Raw genomic sequence first — 8302 nt, forward strand, 5'->3', positions numbered from 1 at the left:
TCACATGGCAGTTTTACAAGACTAACAAGACTGGTGAGGTGGGGCTGTTTTCCCTCAGGGCTGTCGTAATTTGAGACTCAGACCATTCTTTTGAGGTGGGGGGAGAGATCAGCAGTATACTGATCTACTGTACATAGCCTTCAGTCAGCCAAGCTTATACAATTACTTTAGCATTCTGTTGACCTACACTATTTCTGAACAAGATACGAGGAAAACTATATTACAACAAATGAATATACAGCAACATTAGCTGCTCTGAGGCTGGTCACAGTAGGAAAAGCTAAGATGTAAATAATAAAATAGACAATGACCTGATTTTCTTTAGCTGCTTCAGTTTCAGGGTCCTGCTCTTATGCATGCTGACTCGCTGTCACAGTGTCATGGGTTGTTGGAACACTTGGCTAGAATAAAAACATTTTTAATGTGATCATAAACACCTGTGCTTTTCCTATTATGTGAGCAGTTTCATGTAGGAACTATTTTCTTCCTGTATCACTGCACAGAAGGAAGCGTTCATCTACTCATAGATGAGAGGCTACAGATTCTGCAATTATCTGCAGACATCTGTTTATAGAGAAGGCTACCATAAGAGTAAACCTGCATAACTGGCACCCTACTGGGTGTTTTCTAGATTCGGCTTAGAAGATAGTCCTTCTGGTTTAGCTGGTGTTTAATTACTTAAAAAAATCCATCTACTGTGGGAAAGATTCTTTGTACCTGTGGCTTTTCTTTTCTAACACTAACTTGAAGTTTAGTTGTACACATAAAGGTGTCTTGCTCTGGCTGTTGCAAGGTGTGCTGCTATGAAAACAGTCCTGAATCCTATAGCAACACGTTGCTCCCCCCTCCCCTGGAGAGAGCAGATGGGAATTTGCAATCCCATTGCTCTTCCTGATTTCCTGCTCCTCCCGACCACCAGCTATGTACGTAGCTGATAACAAAGCATGGAAAGACAGATGTAGAGATTCAATGAGATGATGGACAATCAGATGGCAGAGAGGGTAGCGATGACAAATGATAAAGACAATACAGATGATACAGGTAGCAAAAAAATGTTAGACATAATACTTTTAGAGAAGGGATTTTAGAGATGATCAAACAGATGATAAACGCTCAATGAGAAATAGTGGCGAAGAGAAGGAATAGATTGCAGAGACTGATTTAAAAAAATGAGATATCTAAACAGATCTAACTCCTTCAGTGCCAACACTGAACAGTCAATTAAATTATAATATTCTACCGTAAATAGAAAAGGATAATTATCAGTTTCCAGAAGTCTTTGATGTATTTTGGGATTCCTGTGGATAACTGGAGAACTGGTGAATATTCACAGAGCAGGAACATATTTTTATGGTTGTGTACCAACATTTACTGATAACAAAGGGAGAGACTGGCTTTGCTCTCTTGGTGGTTTTTGTATTCACAGACTCAGACTTTCAATAAGTTGTGCTCACTGTGGTCATATAGACTGTGGAGTAGATATAGAAAGTGGGGGAAGTTTATCTGTGGTTGTCTAATAATCTTTTCAGCCATGTTAGTGGCGTTGTGTGAAGGGAGGATAATGTTGGTCAGTAGGTTGGTCAGATGGTCCACCACTTTGGTCCATCAGGTTCATCAGGAACCCTACAGACATTCATGGTCCTCAGGGGTTGAAGCCCAGTGACTTTGGTGGTTCCTCCAACTTTTCGTGCAGCCCTACGAGCAGGTTGACATTTTAAACTCATCTCAACATCTACCTGATTGATTAGCATAAACTTTGGTAGACATTCATGGTGCCCAAAGGATGTATCCTAATGACTTTGATGATCCACTGATCTTTAATCCAGTGTCACCATGAAGTTCACATTTTTGGTTTTGAGTGAAATGTCTCTACAACAATCCATTGGTTTATACATTCATGTTCCCCTCCGGATGAACTGTTATACCACTGGTGATCCCTTTACCTTGCATCAAGTCAAAATGTCGAATACTTTGACTTTAGAAACAATCTGTCTTGTTTTGTTTTTTTCCAAATTCACCATATATTTATATTAACATAGTAGCAGGTAAAATCTGGCGTGGATTATAAAGAACAACATGTTTAATTTCTGTCTTGAGCATGGCACAGCTACTCTTGAGAGGACCTCACTGGACATATCTAAAGTGTGAATGTGAATCTGATCTCTTTGAGCTTCCTTTGAGCATGTTTCTTCAAAAAACTATTTTATAGGCAATGATAATGTTTCTGTTGAATTTAGCGGTGTGTTTACAGACTCAAACACAAAAGAATGACAAACATTAAAAGAAGACACACTCACACAACACTACTTCATCTACAGTTTAAGGAGTTAAGTCGTTAAGTTGCGGCAGGCGAATGCTAACGAATGCACAATTAACTTGGAGGGCGGCCTCCCTCTCCAAAAGGAGGCCCCAACAAAGAGAGGAGATACTTTGTTGGCGACAGGAAGGCAGGCTGAAACACTGGCTTCTGTGTGATGGCAGGAGGGAACGTGGAAGAGGAGGAGAAAGTGGGGGGAAACAGCCAAAATACTGTGGTGGCATACGGGGAGGAGTCGTGCTGTAAACAAATACATCACAGCATCCCAGTACAGTGGCGGGAGGAGGAAGAGGAGTGCAGGCAGAGGAGGGTGGAGGAGGAGGAGCAAGCAGACATGGAGAAGAGAAGGAAGAGGAGTACAAGAATTACGTGGAGAAAGGAGGAAGAAGGCAGAAGATGTAGGATAACCCAAATGGTTTGTGTTGATAAGAAGCTTCCTCTGGCCTCAATGAGACATAACTGCCTATTGACCTGAATGCATTTGACATCATCAGATGGAACAACAGTGCTCAATTCTGTTTAGTTAAGATGAAGTCAGGGAAAAGTCTCAACAACCATTTGATAGATTGCCATGATATTTAGTCATGTTTTAGACAGTCATGGTCCCCAGAGGATGAATTCTAACTTTGGTGATCTCCTGATCTTTCCTCTACCACTGTGACGGTGGTGGTAGAGACTTTTCCCTGACTTCATCTTAACTAAACAGAATTGAGCACTGTTTAGTTAAGATGAGCACATTTTTAGAAATTCCATAACTTGTCAAATTTTTTTTGTGACATAAACACAAAAAATATATGTCACAAAGTGCACAAGTTGTAAACTCACAAAAGCTCTATAATACCTGAGATTACAATAAATAACCTTTGATAAACAAGATGCACCAATTGTTTCTTTCAAAGTTAGATGAAAGATATTTCTTAGCTGCTTTTGCATGAGTCTTTAAAATCGGCCACCATCAGATAAAAACAATTTAATGAGATTCCCATGTGTGACGGCACAGGGACCTCTGCAAGGGCTTGTTCCAGGTTCATTTATATATTATTTTACAACACCAGCGCTGCAAAATGAAACTGAGTCCCTTTATTTTACATCACAGAGTAGCGTAAATGGTATCCTTTTGGCTCTGTGCAGACATCTCACTTCGCCAATACCACCAATGCTCGGTAGATGGGTCCCAGTGATGATTGGGGCAGTTTTAATCAACTGCTGCAGAGCCTTCCTGTCTTGCGTTGTGCACAAACCATGCCGTTTGTGATGTTTCCAGTCAGGGTGCTCCTATGTGAAAGCCGGAATTTAACCTTCCTAAGTTTCCTTAGGCAGTAGAGCCTTTCTGTGTTTTTTTACTGGGTACAGGATGTACACTGTGAACAGGTGGGGGCTCCGGTGTTGAGCACTAGAGTAAAGGATGTGTGACTACAAATGCGACCTGTCGGAAGTCTGCTTGTGAGGAAGTCCAATATCCAATTGCAGAATGTACTCAAGCCCAGAGTGTAAAGTTTTCCAATCAGCTTCATGGGTGAGATTGTGGTGAATGCTGAATGAATTGTGTGTGTTGTGTTGCTCTGTGTTGTGTGCTTGTTGTCTTGGTTGTGTTGCAGGTTCCTGGTTGGATGGAGGCCATCAAAATGCCAAAGGCAGATATACCGTCTCCAGGTTATGTTAGACTTGTCCCACCCTGGTGGTAAGATGTATTTCTCTCCCCCGCATCACCTGGCTGTATGTCTCCCAGCCAGTGTTATTTGCAAGAATCAACTTTTTCTTTTTCTTTCTTTTTTTTACATTTTCTGAACTAAATTTGTCTCTTTTAAAGATATATTTAAAATCTCTTCCTTAAAATGTATAAAAACAACTAGACATTGTGATATATTTTGTTAATTTGAGTACTTACATTATCCCAGATGTAAGCCGAGAGAAATCCTAATTTAATTCAAGGTAACATTGCATTTCATTTTGCTGCCTGTTGCTGTAACTGTCAGAATAAAACTGTCAAACATTAACCTTGTCCATGAACATTCCTGCCTGTGTCACATACTGTAGATATATACTGATCAGAAATGTTGGCTGAAGACAACAACTCTCATGAACCCACACTGCTTACCTCTTTTGTTTGTAATTGAGAGCAGCCTTGTGGCAGAAACTACATACCGGGGGTTTAAATTAAATTGTTTAATTAATCCCTCACATGTGCTCCTCTTATTTGCTACGGTCTCAGATGCTGGCCTCAGTGTTACATGTAAGGTTAGCATGCTAATATGCTAGACTAAGAGGGTGAAAATTGCAAATGTTACACCTGTTTAACATCAGCATCAGTCATTGTGCACATGTTTGCATGCAGACTTTAGCATTAAGCTGACAAAGCACAGCCTGACAGACAGGTACCACTAACATGTTTATTGTTTGCATTTATTTTGCACCCATCTGTCGTCATGAAGTGTTCCAGAACCTTGAAGCTGAACGATCTCTGTCCGAGCAGAATGCTAAGTGTTGTATATTCAAGTATCTTAGTCCGAATTAAATCTGTATTCATTCTTATCTGTTCATTAAGTAATCCATTATCCATCTGACAGTTTTTACTGTTTATCTTGCTCCACATTACACAACATTGACAGCCACTATCTCCATAGGGGGGTGGGGGATTTCTTCATATTGCTTCCTATCCATGGTTTTAGTCAATTTGTTTGGACACTTAATTTTATTTTTATCATCACAGATCATATTATTGGAATTCTCTGTTGGCTGGTTTAATATCAGGTTGTTTGGGGATGTTTTCCATTCGGTTTAAGGGCGATCAGTAGCTACTCAACCATCACTGTCATGGTGCAACTGAAAGTCCACAATTATTGTTTAAAAAGTCTGAAAAAAATCTGATGTTAATATATTTCAATCTGTAGAAGGTGGTGGGGGGGGGGGTTATTTTGTTATACTGTGCTATTGTTTTGGTAATTTACAGACTCATCTCTTGTACAGCATGTAGACAAACTGATTAGTGTGTAACAACTTTTAGAAGCAGAAGGGTGAGACAGAGGAAACGACAAATCAATGATGAAAGGGGAGACAGGTGGTTGGAAGGTAGAGAAAGGGACAGAGACAGGTAGATAGGGAGGACAGGTGAAGGAAACAAAAGAGGAGGACTGAGGAAAGAGGGACCAAAAGAGAAACAAAGGATAAGAGGCCACAAACCCAACACCACTTTAACGCCAAGGACAAACAATCACTCTCTCTCATTCTCTCCTTCATCCCATCCTTGATCTATTCTTACTGTAGAGCTTCTGGAGTGCCTTCTCAAATGGTTTGCCATACTGCCCACACCACACATCATTTGTTAACAGGGAACCCAGAGTTCTTGTGGATGGGGAGCGGAGCTGCATAGCAACCCCACAGCACTTCCTGTCGGGCCGGGGGTTGAACGGCGGTGCCCGTTGTTCACCGCAGTGCCCCCTCTGCCTTTTATAAAAGCAGCCGGGAAGCAGTTCACTTACAATTGGCTTTGTGCTGCGTTGTGAGGAGAAGAGAAATGAGCGGAAAGGCAAAGCACCCTCAGTTCACTGCACTCTTTAACAGGCAGGGACCCCTATATGGTTTAACTAATGGGTTTCTGCGGGCTGACTTTTGGAATGATGGTGCTGATAGCTGAGCTTTGCTATCAAAATCTAGTACCTTTAATTTTGACTCTGCTCGAACAAAACATTTGAAATTTTCAATCCTTTTATACAGGTTTACTTTGATCCAGAGTGAAAACCCTCTAAAACATTCAGAACATGTGTAGGTGGAGCGTGTGGACTGCCCATTTCCAGTAGTACAACACTGTAAAATATGCTGTAAATGGAAAAGGTGCCTCAGTTTTTTCACCACTCTGCAGAGTTCTGTGATCCTAGGGAAAAATGTTTATATTTTTTTTACAACCACAACTGTCAGGGCCTGCTGTGTTAGCTCAGACATTTTCTTGACATACCCTCTTGTGTGTTTATATCAACAGTGAATGGTGTGCAGATGCTATGGTCTCCAGCCACTGTTTAACATTAGTGGAATATATGACTGTTAAGAGCTGTCCCTTCTATCTACAGAGGGAATTCAACACCATTATTATTGTGGCAGTGTACATCCCTCCCAGCACAAACACTAGAGACACTATTTGTTCTCTACAATGCCATCCTGGATTTCAACTTCCCCAAAACTCAGAACTTTTTTCAAATTTATCAGCATGTCAACTTGGCAACCAGAGGGTTGAACACTCTGAACATGGCTTACACATACATCTGTGACTCATACAAAGCATCCACCTTGGCGACTGAGACCACATCTCAGTGATTCCTGTCGACAGACCTATTGTTAAATTGGTCAAACCAGGTTTAAAGCAGATGACAATGTGGCCAGAGGGAGCTCCCTCAGCCCTACAACTGTTTTAACTGCACAGACTAGAACATGTTCACTTATGAACATGTAACTGACCTGGAGGGGTATGCAACTGTATCTATGACTGGCAACATCAGCAAGTGCATTAATGATGTCACCATCTCCAAGAATATCACCATGCATGCTAACCAGAAACCATAGATGTCCACTGAGGTCTGTTCACTACAGAAAACCCGATACGCTGCCTTTGAATCTGAGGACATGGCAGGCCTCAGCTCTACTAGGGCTAATCTGTCATTGGCTAAAGGGAGCAAAGTGCATGTACGCATGGAAAATACCAAGGCAACTCACAGACACGCGATGTATGTATCAGTATTTGCAGGCCATCACTGACTACGATACATCACTACATGCTTGTGACAGGGACACATCCCTCCCAGAGACACTGAATGACTCCTATTCTCAGTTCGAAGCCATGAATGAGACATCAACTAGGAGGAATGCCACACAGGTAACCAGGTACACTGTCTGTCCACAGCCAACTTCAGAACCCCTGGCTAAAGGGAACCTGCACAAGGCAGCTGGACCTGACAGTACACCTGGACATGTACTCAAGGAATGTGCAGACCAGCTGGCAAAAGTGCTCACCAATACTTGCATCGTCTGCTTAGTGCTTCGAGCCCACCACTATTATCTCAGTGCCAAATAAGTCAACGGTATCCTGTCTCAATGACTTTCGTCCTGTAGCACTCACACCAATCAAAGTGAGAGACTTGACTTGGATCACATCACATTAAATCCTGTCTCCCCACCTCACTTGACCCCCTCCAGTGTGCCTATCACCCCAATAGGTCCACCCCACCACACTGGCACTGTTTACCCACATGAATCTGGAGTGCTTGACAAAATATGATATAAAATTATCATCATATCGAACACATTATCAAATTTGTGGATGACACTGGTGTGCCTCATCAACAACGATGACGAGATAGTATACAGAGGTAAGGTGGACCAGCTGGCATTCTAGTGTAAAGTCAACAAACTGTCTCTCAATCTTTATTGATGACATTTGAGTTCAGGAAGGCCAATTCTGCCCAATACCTGTTTCTCGTCAATGACTCAATGACCCAACCCATCCTGGCCTCTTCCTGGCATTTCCTTCCTCATGACATGTTGATTTTTTGTATTATTTGTCACCTGCATTGTGGCCTGTCGGTAAGTAGAATAGCATTAATTGATGGATGTGATGACCTGTATTGACTACTTCACAGTACCTTACACATACATGGACATTCTTGTTTTCTGTGCATGTAGAGTATTAATGAGTATGAAACCATTGGTCTCAATATGGTCAAAGCCCCTCTCATTAACTTTTCAATTAATGTGAGCAACTGTTATTTGTGACACCTATGCCTTTCCTGCTAAGACAAGTCAAATGTCTGCCATGAGTAAGGCCGATTGGTGATGAGAAGGATTGGTTTTCTTTGACTTGACAAACTAGTATTACTGTATTAATGATGGCTTCATTCCATTTAGGTGTGGCCGTTTCAGGGCCCCTGTATTGTTCATGCTGGCTTACTGGCATGGCTTACAGGACGGCTCAATGGAACTGGGACATCAGTAATGTTA

The sequence above is a fragment of the Pagrus pagrus genome, assembly GCF_965226575.1.
Source record: "Pagrus pagrus genome assembly, chromosome: 1".
Taxonomy (NCBI): domain Eukaryota; kingdom Metazoa; phylum Chordata; class Actinopteri; order Spariformes; family Sparidae; genus Pagrus; species Pagrus pagrus.